Source organism: Musa acuminata, chromosome BXJ1-5 (assembly GCF_036884655.1).
Source record: "Musa acuminata AAA Group cultivar baxijiao chromosome BXJ1-5, Cavendish_Baxijiao_AAA, whole genome shotgun sequence".
Taxonomy (NCBI): domain Eukaryota; kingdom Viridiplantae; phylum Streptophyta; class Magnoliopsida; order Zingiberales; family Musaceae; genus Musa; species Musa acuminata.
The window spans coordinates 16,720,648-16,736,126 of NC_088331.1; positions in this window are offsets into that span (position 1 = coordinate 16,720,648).

Below are 15,479 nucleotides of genomic sequence, written 5' to 3' on the forward strand. Positions count from 1 at the left end.
CGGTCGACGTATTGACAGAAGGCTTTGGGCCGTGGACTTGGGCATCGGGCCAAGAAGAGCGGGTATTGTGCCAAGGATATCGGAGTTGCAGAGTCAATTGGCCGATTGGGCAATAGGCTGCAGGAAAGGACGATGCGCCGAAGAATCGGACGAAACATCGAGGGACCAATGACATGTCGGACAACTTGGTTAATTGCTTAGGGTTAATTGTCTCAATCGAAGTTTTGTTTTAAGTGTGTAGGATTAACTACGATGAAAGTAAGATATGCAGCAGGAGTTGCGCCGGAGTCAAGAAAATGATCACGTTGGGAGTTCGAGAGTTCGACGGAAGTTCAGATAGTCGTCGGAGGTTCTACGGGAACAAATCCGAGAAGTCCATGAGCTTGCCAAAGAAGCTCATCGGAACTCGCCAAGTGGATCGTCGCAAGTCCAGGAGTTTGCCGGAAGTCCATAGGAGCATCACCGAGGGTTCATCGGATGATCGACGGAAGTTCGCCGGAAGCTCGCCGGAAGAAGCGATTGACGCACCGGAGCAAGTTGCAGTAAATATCTTAGGAAAAATCGTAGTTAGCACAATGATTAAGTTGGAAATGGGAGGTGATCCCATTAACTTAATCTTCGGGCAATTGGGCCCCTGAAAAAACCCAAATTGGGCCGAATGGATCAACCCATTCGGACCCTGATTTCTGCCAGGCGGTGGCACCGCCTGAGCTCAGTCTTCGAGCTCTGGTAGGAGGTGCAACCGCCCCTGACATCTTATCCTTACTACAAATCTCCTCAAAAGCTTACTGCTTTCTGCGCATATACGATCAGGTTTCAAGCTTTGCACTTTCCGAATCGACGTTTAGACGTAAATTAGTTTTATCGTACGATCATCATATTTCAGTTTGCATTTATGTTTTGATTTCTATCATAACTGCAAGCTGCCTTTATATCCTTGCTTTAACTGCATCTCTCTTAATCAAGTGATTTACGAATCAGCATTTAGATGTAAATTAGTTTTTTCGTACGAATATCATATTTCAGTTTGCGCCTACTATCTGATTTGAACGATAACTGCAAATTGCACTTATATCTTTGCTGCATCTCACTCAATCAAAAGTTAAAGTGATTTACGAATCGGCTTTCCTACCGAAATCACTTTTATCGAACGAACGCGATTTTTATTGTAGAAGGTTTTCCGCTACACTAATTCACCCCACCCCCCCCCCCCCCCCCCCTCTTAGTTCTCTTGATCCTAACACAAATTTGGAGCCTAAAAGGTGTTAAATCTCATATTTTGATGATAAAATCAATTGATAGTGTTTATGATTTGATTTACTTTTTGAGTGACGTAGGAAGCTTCGATCAAGGAGAGACAATTAAAGCAGGAAGAACCATGTTGGGCTGAAGTGGAACATCTCAGAAGATTGGACGTCGAGCTGGAGGATCGATCGATGTATCAACAGAAGGCCTCAGGCCATGGGATCGGGCATCAGGCCAAGAAGAGTGGAAATTGCACTAAGGAAATCAGAGTTATAGAGGTCAACTAACCGATTGGGCAAAAGGCCGCAAGAGAGGACGATGCGCCGAAGAATCAAACGAGGTGTCGATGAACCAATAACATGCCGGACAACATTTGATTAGCTTTGAAATAATTGTCTAGATCGAAGTAGGTTTTAAGTATGCAGGATTAACTATGATAATGATCAAGGTACAAAGCAAAATGAAGTCCCAGAGTCAAGAACGAGATTTCATTGGGAGTTTGAGAGTTCGTCGGAAGTTCGAACGTTCGAGGGAAGTTCTGTCAGAATTGACCAAGAAGTCTTGGAGCTTGCCAAAGAAATTCATCGGAACTCACAAAGAAGATCATCATGAAGTTCAGGAGCTTGCCGGGAGTCTATTAGAACATTACCGAGAGATCATTAGAAGTTCGCCGGAAGAAACCTAGACTTACTCGACTTATTTAGCTTAGTGTATGCCTTAAAATTCGTAGTTAGCTTATAATTGGGTTGGAATTAAGCCAACTCAATTATGAGTCAATTGGGCCTAAGTTTGGGCTGTGTTGGGCCAAGTGAAAAGCCCAAACAATAACCCAATAGGTAGAACCATCATGGCACAGTCTCCGAGACTATGTCAGGCGATGGTATCGCCCAGACATAGTGTCAGCCAGTGGTATCACCAGTCTGGGTGGTGGTATCGCCTAGACATAGTCTTCTAGGTGGTAGTATCGCGAGACTAGGAGGTGGTACCGCCTAATGTTAGTGCTGCAGGCAATGGTACTACCGATCACAAGCGATGGTACCGCTAGTACTCTATAAACTAGGATGAGATACTTTTAGGCTCCAAGATTGAATCCATTTGATGCCTATAAATATCCCTCTCATCCCTGGTTAACATACACAAGCACAGAAAATTTAAAAGTGGAAAAATGCTATAGTAATCACTTGAGAGAACCCCTCCTCGAATTCTAAGTTTAGAATTCTATTTAGAGAGGAGTAAGTGCTCATAAAATACTATCTCCTAAACTTGTGAAAAGGAGAAGAGGGGTCTAAAAAGGTAGTTGGTTTTCACCCATTGAAGGAAGACTGGTAGTGGAAGCCGGTGGCCTTGAGTGAAGAAGAATCGAGAGTGGATGTAGGTCACGATGACCGAACCATTATAAAATCGATTTGTTGCCTTTTACTTTGCCGTTTACTGTTGCTGCAAATCATTTTACTTGCTTACTGCTCTACTTCCTCATTACATGCTTACGAAAGTATTTTTTAAGTTAACATCTTTCTGATCGATTATCAACGAACAAATATTTTCTGAAATCAATATTTTTATCCATTGCACTAATTTTCTGAAATCATACTTAATTAGTTTATATTTTAAAATTATGCATGATAATTCTTGTGATTTATATATTATCGATCTTTGCCATAATAAAAGTTCTTTTTTAGTTTTAAACATTGATGCATTTTTTATTCGGCATAAAAATTTGGGTATGCTTATATGAAATTAATCATATGAATTGAAACACTAAAAAGAGGAAAGCTTTCTCTTTGAAAAATTTCTTTTTCTCTACTTTATCGATTTTCAAAAAAGAGATTAATGAATCTATTTATGATATTTTTAATGAATCTTTTGAAAAGTGATTTTGATAATTTGATGATTTGAAATTGAACGAGGAACAATTTGATTTATAATTAGGTATGCTAAATCTTCCAAATGTATGAATTCCTTTTTTAGATTTCTAGATTCTTCGTAACTTGAATTTTCTTTTTAAATCGAGATCATCTTTCTATTTGCAAAAGAAGAACCTTGATTCATGGGTTTTTGGATTAATGACTTAATTAATTCTTTTGAATCCTTATTCCTTCTATTTACAAGAAAAGAGATTTGATTTATGAAGTTTTATTTATGGATTTTTTTATCTAATGGTCATTTCCCATGAATTCTTCCTCACTCTTCTCACAAAAGAAGAATTCTTATTCATGGACTTTTAGTATGTGATGATCATTTGCAAGAATAGGGATTTGATTTTGTATGGACATCTTGATACTTTTAATGAATCCTTCCTCTTTGCTAAAATAGAAGTTTGATTCAATGAAACTCATTTATTATGGATTTCACTTGGTTCAAATCTTTTCATGAATTCTCCTTTTTGTTGATGACAAAGGGAGAGAAAATAAATGATAGAATGTTTGATACCAACCATCATGAAGTGATAAATGCTTAAAAATATTGATTTAATGTTTGGTATCATGAATGATTTAGTAGGAGAAATGATGAATATTCAGTATCATGATCAAAATGTTGATTTAATGCATGAAGTGATAAATGCTTAAAAATTTTAATGTCTTAGCATCATGAATATCATGCCCAACGTGATAATGATGATGACTTGGTATTTCTTACAAGAACACTTTATGAGTTAAGATTTATTTTCTTTATCCAAATCATGATCTTGATTTCTTGATATTTGATACATGAAATTTTTCTATAAATCAAGACCTTGTTTTTGAACTCCCATGTTTCTTTTTGTTATTTGCTAAAAGGAAAAAAGAATTACAACATTGTAATTTTTCCTTCTATTTGACAATGACATAGGGGGAGCAAATCTTGCTAGCTTACTATCTTGTATTCTTTTTCAAAAACTTACTAGCCTTTGTACTTCAAAGAGAAGTAACACTTGCCAAATTGCTAGCTTGCATATTATAAAATGATGTAAAATTTTCCTAAATTGCGCTTTGCAAAGAAAACAAAAAAAATTTGTACTTCTCAAAAGAGAAAAACATTCTATCTTACACATTCAATGGGAGTTTGCTAGCTTGCTAGCTAGCTTGCATACTTCAAGAAGAAGGAAAAAGTTGCTAGCTTGCATATTTCAAGTAGTTGCTAAAACTTGCTATCTAGCATAAATCAAAAGATATAAAAATTTTGTAAAAAACTTGCTAGCTTGCATGATGATAAAACTTGAAATTATACAATGATTTAAAATTTTATATCAAAAGCTTGTATAATTGCACTTCTCCTTTTAGTTGATGACAAAGGAGGAGAAGTTATGTTGATGATATTCATATAATGTGTTGCAAATATTCATGACAAAATATTGCTTTGACTTGAATTCAATTTGAATTCAAGATTCTATCAATATGGCATATTGATAGGGGGAGTTAAGGTTAACTCCGTCGTCAATTGATTATTATCATAAAAAAAGGGAGATTATTGAATCTCAGATTTTAATGATGAAACTAATTGATAGTGTTTATGATTTGATCTGTGTTTTGAGTGATGTAGGAAGCTTTGATCAGGGAGAGATAATTAAAGCAAGAAGAATCGTATTGGGTCGGAGTGGAATATGCCAGAAGATTAGACGTCGAACTAAAGGATAGGTCGACGTATCAACAGAAGGCCTCGGGCCATGGGATCGGGCATCAGGCCAAGAAGAGTAAAAATTATGTTAAGGAAATTAGAGTTGCAGAGGTCAACTGGTCGATTGGGCAATAGGCAGCAAGAGAGGATGATGCGCCGATGAATCGGATGAGGCGTCGATGAACCAATGACATGCGGGACAACATTTGATTAACTTTGTAATAATTGTCTAGATTGAAGTAGGTTTTAAGTGTGCAGGATTAATTACGATAACGATCAAGGCATAATGCAAATGAAGTCCCAGAGTCAAGAACGAGATTTTGTTGGGAGTTCGAGAGTTCATCGGAAGTCCGGACGTTCATCGGAAGTTCTGCCAGAATTGACCGAGAAGTCCAGGAGCTTGCTAAAGAAGCTTATCGGAACTCACCAAGAAGATCATCATGAAGTCTAGGAGCTTGTTAGGAGTCCGCTGGAACATTGCCGAGAGATCATCAAAAGTTCGTCGGAAACTCGCTGGAAAAAACCTAGACTTACCGAACTTATTTAGCTTAGTGTATGCCTTAAAATTCGTAGTTAGTGCATAATTGAGTTAGAATTGGGCCAACTCAATTAGGGGCCAATTGGGCCCAAGTTTTGGCTATGTTGGGCCAAGTGAAAGGCCCAAACAATGACCCAACAGGTGGAATCGTCATGACATAGTCTCTGGGACTATTGTCACGCCCCTCAAAATATCGATGATTTTAAAATTTTCATCACAAACCAATCCAGGATCCAAACTAACATTTGAGGACACTGAAAAACATTCTATCAAATTCACATCTATAAAACCTGTGCAGTTTATAATCATATATCACATCACTCGATAATTCACATTTATAGCAACCCAAGCCAACTTGAAAAATATGAACAACATTTATAAATCCACAAGCTAAATAAATTATACAATCAAAACTCAAACTATTCACCACAAGTTCATATAATCATAAATTAGACTTAACATTCTAAAATTTCAAATAAGAGAGATCTTCTAACACTTTTACACAGTATATCCATTTCGATTCATCGACAACATTTCATTTTATACAAAATATGCTTATACAACAATAACATAATAACCAACAAGACTTGCCCATAATTCTGAATAGCTCTCCACTGCCTCAGCCCAATTCAAAACATCTCAAAAAGTAACAACGACCTAAAAGATTTACATAACAACGGAGTGAGCTAAAAACAGCTTAGCAAGTGACAAAGCATATTCAGAACAAAAGGAACGGTTTCAAATAAGTAAGATTTCATAATGCAAGGCAGAATATAAGAATTCTCAAGGATACCATCTCATTAGATACAAAATCATGTGTCATGTCATTCAAAACCTATTTGGTTCATAACAGATGGAGCATAGAGTAATTGGAGCATATCAATAGCGTATGAAATGTTCCGGAGCATATCAACTATATATGGAACATTTTGAAGTATAATAATAGCAAATGAAATATTTCGGAGCATATCAAAGGCGTATGAAATGTTTCGGAGCATACCAATGATAAATGAAACATTTCAGAACATATCAATGGCGTATGGACCATTTTGGAGCATTTCAAAGAACGAATACGAAACATAAGCTCAAACATCGAATCGACATTGCATTCATTTCATTCTTATCTAAAGCATGTATAGAAATACATAACCAAAGCTCTGGATACCATATCAAACATACAGAAGGTGAAGTGGGACCATAACATAATATGGTACATCCATTTCTGAATGACTACCAAACATAAGTCTCCCACGTCTAGGAGGTCTCCCACGTCTGGGAGCTCCATCCACCCACATCTGAGTGAAGTCATAAGGGCCGGCAGAGCATCAGTGGCTCTATGCATAACTCCCTTCACCATTTCTGGCAAAGGTTCACAATATCCCACAAACACCAGAGTACAAAAGGATAGTATGAACAATGAATAGCACATATCGGAAGCACACACAGAACAACAAAACGTACATGTGCCTTTACGAGTCAATACGAAGTAAGCAATAATCCTTCATTATTGTATTCAGATTTGAAAGGAAATGAAAGCAAGAGCATTCAAGGATTCCAAGCAATGACATATAACTCAATTCAAATAAGAAGGTTCGATATACATGTGCCTAAGTCCAAAGGAATGAAACTAGAATAGGCACATATCAAAAGCAAATGCGGAACAATGGGATATACATGTGCCTATATGAGTTAATACGATATAGCATAAACGTTACACAATAGTTTTTAAGAATGCAAATAATTTTAAGGACAAGAGCATACAAGAGTTCAAAGCAATAATATAAAGCTCAATTGAATAAGAAAGCTAAAGGATATCAATTTCCAAAGGAATGAAACCAGAATATGCGAAATCGACCAAAGCTCGATTTCTGGTAGAATTCAAGAGGCACAATGAACAAATGATTCAAACTATCAATTGTGCTCCAATATACTCAATAAAGCTATCAAAAGAAAGGTTTATGAGTCTATATTCCGATCAAATAAGTTTTGTCCAAATCAAAGATCAATACATAAAGTTATAATCATAACAAGGTAGAAAGGTCAGAATCTCAGAAGTTGCACAGATTCGGATCGATATGTCTAAACAAGAGATATATCAAATGCAAGGCTAGAACAATTCAAAGTTCCTCATATTCAAATCAAATGTAGAGATAAAATTGCAGTAAGGAAAGATCAAGACACTTACAATAGGAAAGATTAGAAAGCTTGCAATAGGAAGGATCGGAACACTTGCAATAGAAAAGATAAAAACACTTGCATGAGGAAGATCATAATACTTGTAATAAGAAAAATTAGAACAATTACAGGAGAAACGATCGGAAAACTTGCCTTTTGAAGATTTTGATCCAAAGATTTGAAGAAGGTGTCAGTCAAAATCCTTCTACTTTTCCTCCGTGTCCTCTCCCTGTTTCGTGTTCTACATATGTCTTCTCTCTTTCCTCCACAACTGCAGCTCATGCAGAACATAGAGGCATAGTCACCTGCTCTCTCTTACTCTCATTCCTTCATTTTCTTTTTTTCAAATGTAGCTATCGCAGCCATCGCCGCTGCCACTACCACAGTCGTAGCCACGACCGCCCCTTCCGTCACAACCGCAGCCCCTTCCACTGTACTACTTCCTTCCTCCCTTCTCTCGTTCCTACTTTTTTCTTTCCCAAACACAACTGCCGCAGATGCAACTGCCACCACCGCAACCGCAACCTCTTCTTCTTTCCCTTTCCTTTCTTTCTCTTTCCCAAAAGCAGCTGCTGCAGCCACCACAGTCGCAGTCTCTTCTTTCTCCCCTGCTCTGTTTCCTCTCCATCTCTTCCAGCTGCAGCTGCCACTACCGCAGCTGCCTCCCCTTCGCCTCTTCCTCTCTTCTTCCCTTTTCCTTTCTCTTCTTCTTCCTTTCCTTCTCTTCTTTCCCAGCTGCACTGCTGCAGTCGTAGCCTCAACCACGGCTGTAGCATCTTCTTCCTCCCCTGCTCATCTTCCTCTCCTTCTTCTCTTCCAGCTGCAGCTGCCATCGCCGCAGCCGCAGCCCCTTCTTCCCCTTCGCTTCTTCCTCTCCTTCCCTTCTTCCTTCCTCTTCCTCTTTCCCTGCCACAGCTGCAGCTGCCACAGCCGCAGCCACAGCTACTTCTTTCCCTAATCCTCTTCCTTCTCCTTCCTTTCTTCTTCTTTTCTTATTCTCCTTCCTCCCCTTCTTCTCCCCGACGAACAACACCTCCTCTCCTCTGTTTCCTCCTGAAGGAAACAGAGGTGTCGCCTCTTCACCCGCTTCTACTTCTTCTCTTCCTCTTCTTCTTCTTCTCCTTCTTCTCCTCTTCTTCCCTTCTCCTACCCGACACGCCACACCTTCTCACTGCAGCCCATGCCGCAGCCATCCTTCTTTTTTCTTCTTTTCTCTTCTTCTTTTTCCTCTTCTTCTTCTTCTCGTCCCCAACGCCCCACACCTCGTCTCCTCTGTTTCCGCCTGCAGGAAACTGAGGTGCTGCAGCCCTAGCTGCTGCCACCTCTCGCTCCTCTCCCACTTCCCTCTCTTTTTCTTCTTCTTCTATTCTTCTCTTCTCCCTCTTCTTCCTCCTCTCTGTTGAATCTCGGATTTTGATGATGAAGTCAATTGTCATTTGTTATCTAATCTATGTGTTGAGATAAGTGTGCAGGATTAACTACGATGAGAGTAAGACAAGCAGCAGGAGTTGCGCCGGAGTCAAGATCATGATCACGTTGGGAGTTCGAGAGTTCGACGGAAGTTCGGACGGTCGTCGGAGGTTCAGAGAGAACAGATCCGAGAAGTCCAGAAGCTTGCCAAGCGAAGCTCGTCGGAACTCGCCAAGTGGATCGTCGCAAAGTCCAGGAGTATGCCGGATGTCCGCAGAAGGATCACCGAGGGTTATCGGTTGATCGACGGAAGTTGGCAGGAAACTCGCCGGAAGAAGCGATTGACGCATCGGAGCAAAGCTGCAGAAGTTGTCTTAGAGTTAATCGTAGTTAGCATGATGATTAAGCATGAAAATGGGAGGTGATCCCATTAGCTTAATCTTGGGGCAATTGGGCCCCTGAAAAGATTCAAAGTGGGCCGAATGGAGTGAACCATTCGGACCCTGATTGCACCAGGAGGTGCAACCGCCCCAGCCAGGAGGTGCAACCGCCTGGGCTGTGGGGTTGAGAGGTGCAACCGCCCCAGCCAGGAGGTGCAACCGCCTGGGCTGTGGGGTTGAGAGGTGCAACCGCCCCAGCCAGGAGGTGCAACCGCCTGGGCTGCGAGGCTGGGAGGTGCAATCGCCCCAGCCAAGAGGTTGCACCGCCAGAGCTCAAGTTCCGAGCTCTGCCAGGCGATGCAACCACCAAGCTCAGTCTTCGAGCTCTGGCAGATAGGTGCATCAGCCTGAGCTCAGTCTCGAGCTCTGCCAGGTGATGAATTCACCAAGCTCAGTCTTCGAGCTCTGGCAGAGAGGTGCATCAGCCTGAGCTCAGTTTCGAGCTCTGCCAGGTGATGCAACCACCGAGCTCAGATTTCGAGCTTTGCTAGGTGATGCAACCACCAAGCTCAGTCTTCGAGCTCTGCCAGGTGATGCAACCATCGAGCTCAGTCTTCGAGCTCTGGCAGAGAGAAGCAATCGGCAGAGCTCAGTCGTCGAGCTCTGCCAGGCGGTGCAACCTCTCTAGTCGAGAGGTGCAACCGCCTGATCCCAGAATTCTGGGATTTGATCGATTTGATCGTTTTGAGCTCGAATTTTGAATTGGGTTGAGGCCTATAAATACCCCACCCATTCAGCACTGAAAAGATACAGACCTATACCGAAATCGTGATCTTTTCTGTGATTCTAAAGAGCTCAAAAGTGTTGTAAAGCCTTTAAGTCTCCTCCTTCTGTTCTTCAAGTTTTCAATTGTAAAGTGAGGAGAGAAAGGTCTGTAAAGGTTGTCTCCTAAGCCTGTCAAAAGGAGAGAAATTGTAAGAGGGAAGTTTGGCCTTCGCCCATTGAAGGAAGGCACCTAGTTGACGTCGGCAACCTCATCGGTGGAGGAAGCCAAAAGTGGAGTAGGTCAAGGCTGACCGAACCACTCTAAATCTCTGGTTTGCGTTTATTTTCGAGCACTTTATCATTACTGCAAACCTCCCTCATCACTACTGCTCTCTGCGCTTTCACGAACAAGTTCTAAGTGCTGTTCTTCCAAATCTGCATTCAGACGTAAATTCATATTTTCATACATTACAGTTTACGTTTACGTTTGATTCTACAGAACTGTTTTCCGCGCTTTTACGAACGAGCTTCCTTGCAGTTTACGCTTACATTTTAATCCTATTAATAACTGCAATCTGTCCTCTACGATTTTACGAACGAGTTTCAACATTTAGACGTAAAACTGCATTCAGACGTAAATCGGCTTTCCTCGCTCAATCATCAGATTTCAGTTCACGTTTACGTCTTGATTTCAACTGCATACTGCCTTCTGCGAGTATACAAACGAGTTTCAAAGTTTAGACGTAAATCTGCGTCTAGACGTAAAACTGCGTTTAGACGTAAATCTGCGTTTAGACGTAAAACTGCGTTTAGACGTAAAACTGCGTTTAGACGTAAATCTGCGTTTAGACGTAAAACTGCGTTTAGACGTAAAACTGCGTTTAGACGTAAATCTGCGTTTAGACGTAAAACTGCGCTTAGACGCAAAACTGCGCTTAAACGCAATCTGCGCTTAGACGCAAACTGCACTTAGATACAAACTGAGAATTTGCTTTTGCATCATAATAGTTTTTGAATGAACGCAGCTTTTGGTTTTTAAATTATTATAAGATTTCCGCTGCACTAATTCACCCCCCCCTCTTAGTGCTCTTGATCCTAACAATTGGTATCAGAGCAAGGTTAACTCTCTAAAGGATTAAAACCCAAGAGAGATGGCATACGCCGGAAACCAAGAGGGGCATTCGATTACACGTCCACCCATGTTCAGTGGAACGGACTACACTTACTGGAAGACCCGAATGAGGATCTTTCTTATCTCTATGGATTTTGAACTATGGAACCTTGTTGAAAATGGATTTTCAAAATCTTCTCTTCCAATGATCGATTGGAACGATTTGGAGAAGAAGGCTTTCGCTCTTAATGCAAAGGCTATGAATGCCTTATTTTGCGCACTTGATAAAAACGAGTTTAATTGTGTTTCAACTTGCGAAACTGCTTTTGATATTTGGCACACACTTGAAGTGACCCACGAGGGCACAAGTAGAGTGAAAGAGTCAAAAATCAATCTGTTGCTGCATTCTTTTGAACTTTTCCGAATGAAACCGAGTGAAACCATTGGCGACATGTTTACCCGTTTCACGGATGTCGTCAACGGTCTAAAAGGACTCGGAAAGAGCTTTTCGGATTTTGAGCTTGTTAATAAGATACTAAGATCCCTTCCTAAGAGTTGGGATCCTAAAGTCACCGCCATTCAAGAGGCAAAAGATTTGCGAAATTTCCCTCTTGAAGAACTAATCGGGTCATTAATGACCTACGAAATGACCTGCAAAGCTCATGAAGAGCAAGAAGACATCCTTCCAAAGAACAGGAAGGATATGGCACTTAAAACTTCTGAATGCCACTTGAGAGAAAACTCAAGTGATGAGGATTGTGACGATGACTTGGCACTTTTGACAAGAAAGTTTAAGAAATTCTTCAAAAGAAACAAGTTTAAAAACGATGTGAAAAATAAACTTGAATCAAAGAAGGACCAAGTGATCTGCTACGAGTGTAAAAAGCCGGGACACTACAAAAGTGATTGTCCCCAAGTCAAGAAAAGAACAACAAAGAAGAAGGCGCTCCAAGCAACATGGGATGATTCGAGCGCATCTGAGGAAGAGGAGTCCAACACCGAGCAAGTTGCTCATTACGCCTTTATGGCCATCGAAGAGGAGGTAACGGATTTATTAGATGCTGATTTATCTTTCGATGAATTATTAAATGCCTTCCATGATTTATTTGATGAATGCAAAGTTATAAATAAGAAATACAAGTTGCTAAAAAAGGTACATGATAATCTTACTTGTGAGTTTGATAAATTAAAAGTCGAACATCATGATAGTTTAAAGTCATGTATCAAATGTCATGATTTAGAAACAATACAAAAAGAAAACTTGCTACTTAAGGACACCTTGAAGAAATTCGAGGTTGGTAGCAAGTCATTAAACATGATCCTTACAATCAAGGGTCATGCTCCCAAAAGAAGTGGGATTGGATTTGTGAGGAGTCCTCACCGAAATCCAACTACCTTTGTAAAAGGCCCCATCTTACACGTTCAACACCAAACCAAGTGCAACTTTTGTTGCAAATCTGGACACAAGACACATTGTTGTCCATTCAAGAAAATAAGTCCAAACAAATTGATTTGGGTTCCTAAAGGAACCATGATAAACTCTATGCAACATGATAGAAAATGTAGATCTATTTATGAGGCACCCAAAAGTAAATGGGTTCCTAAAGATCATTCGTTCCTATAAAAACATTAGGCCGGAGCAAGAAATAATGTTCTGCTCCTTGACTCTCAATAGTCATAAACCAAGAATCAAAAAGGGACTCGCAACGCTTAAGTAACAAGTGGAAGCTATGAAATCACAAATACGATACAATTAGAAATATATCATATCCAAATTCACATACCCCCCTGATCTTCAAAACCTGTTCATCTACGAATTAATTCTTGTAGAAACTAAATATGTCATGATCTTAAAAGGGACACCAAACAAACATACGTACGCACGTTAAAAGATCTATCTTACAAAGAGCTTCTTCCTTAAATAAAAACTCATACGAAATCATCAATTGCTCTGAAACTCTCCTCAAGGCAAAGGCTCCCTAATCAAATCATCTTAAGAGCTCACCTGCTGCAGGCGGTGGCACCTCTCCAGCTGGCGGTTGCACCTCCAGCTATCACGGGTTGCCAGAGGTTGCACCGCTCCAGCCAGAGGTGCAACCGCCAGCAGCTCTGCTCTTTAAAATCACGCTAGGGCCGGCTGAGGAACCGACCCCAACTCACCCCCATTTCCTCCTCTACTCTTCCAAGTCTCCTCCATTCCCATTTCACTCCTCTAAGCCTTTCAAATACCTCTTATTTCGGAGCAAAACATCAAGAATCCTTCCTTCTCTTGAAGATTTCACAAAGGTACTCTCTAAGAAGCTCTTAAATTCTGTTTTGTTCTTCATTTACTTTAGCTCATCATCATCCCTCTAAACAGCAGTAGTAATGGGATCTAGAAGATCCTCAAGGGACAAGGGAAAGAGGAGAGTAGTAGAAGAGTTTGATCTCACTCTTTTTGATTCCAAAAACCATGCTGAAAAATTTCTCTCCTTCGAACTAAGAAGCATCAATAAGGGAAAATACGTAGATCTGAATGAACTAAGAGATGTAGAGACTATCCATTGGTTTGCAAACCTAAATCTACTTCCCATTTTGCAGATCAACGAACCCATTTATCCTAGACTAGTTAGATTGTTTTATAACAACATGCAAAAAGATGATGAAGAAAGGATATCAACCTATCTCTTAGGACAACACATCTCAATCACTGATAGATTCATTTGTGATATGATAGGTATTCCCATGAAAAGCATAGGACTTTACTTCAAAGGATCATGGGATGAAAAAACTATTGAAACATCCTACGTTGAAGCCTTAGGAACAATCCTTGCCAATCCTAACGTAGAATCTATTCCTAAAAGTTGTAAACATCTAATGCCCTTTAACACTAAGATACTTCATCATATCATGACTAGTATAATTCTTCCTAAGCAATACCATCATGATGAAGTGAGTCAATTGGAATTAGGAATTATGTACCTAATTATGAAAGAACGTGACATTTGTCTTGGCTATCTGATCCAACAAAACATGTTGGAATTATCTACGAAAGATATGATGCTCCCATATGGTGGAATTATTACTAGAATAATGAAAGCTTACGACATTCAAATACCACTAGAAGAAGAAGTAATGAAATCAGATAGATTCAGCATAATAAACAAAAATCTACTTCACCGACTAAGATGTCACTATAGAAACGGTAACTGGGTTAGAATGCCTAGAAGAACTGATCCCCCTCAGCCTGAACCTGAACCAGAGCCGGAAACCCCAGTCTTTAGGAGTACCCACTCTCCTCCGATCTGTCCCTTTGAGGAAACACATCCGGTTGAGCAAACTCACACATCATCCATCGAAGATATCGGGATTCGGATGGACCGATTTGAGCAACGACAAGAACGGCTTGAACTTCGACAAGATCAAATCCTAACCGAGCTACAACAAATCCATCGACAATTTGACTCTTTACTTAGGCACTTTAATCTTCCACCTCATGAATAAGCTTGTATAAACATCTGATGTTTTTGATATGACATATTGTAAACTCCTTATGTTATTCATGAAGGACTTTGTCTTTATGGTTACCTGATATGCTGTACATATGTTACCCTGATATGGTTATCTTTGTTTGTGTAAGCATATTTGCAAACATCTCTTGTTGTTTATCTCGGTTTTTGCACTGAAACTAAAAAGGTTTAAAAGCCTATGCCTTGAAAATATGAAGCAACATACCAATGTAAGTTGATAAGTCAGCAGTATGACATTGATATGGTTGTTATTGCTAATATGATTGCTATCATGCCATGTATCAAACAAAAATTTGCATCATACGAGCTGATATCTTACCATGTGATGCTATGCTACACTTGCTGAAATAAAAATCCTGCTATGCAATATGATATAATGCTGCACTTGAAATAATTGTGTTACTACATCAAAATTATTTTTCGAAAGTTATTACTATTACATGCCTTGACAACGCTTGATCAAATAACATGTTGCAAACAATGTGACAAATATTTTTAACCAAATGCATGTAAGAAGTTCATTTTTCGGGTTGTATGCTAAAAATGGGATGTTCCCGTACACTCTTATGAAAACTCTTTGGAAAATGACTTTCCTCCGTCAAGCAAAAACAATAAAGAGATATATGTGTCATAACTTCCTTTATATGCTTAATAATGCTATCATGCTTTTTGGTTAATGACAAAGGGGGAGAAAAATATGAATTGATAAACACTATGTCATAGCTGAACTGCCATAATCATATCTATGTCAT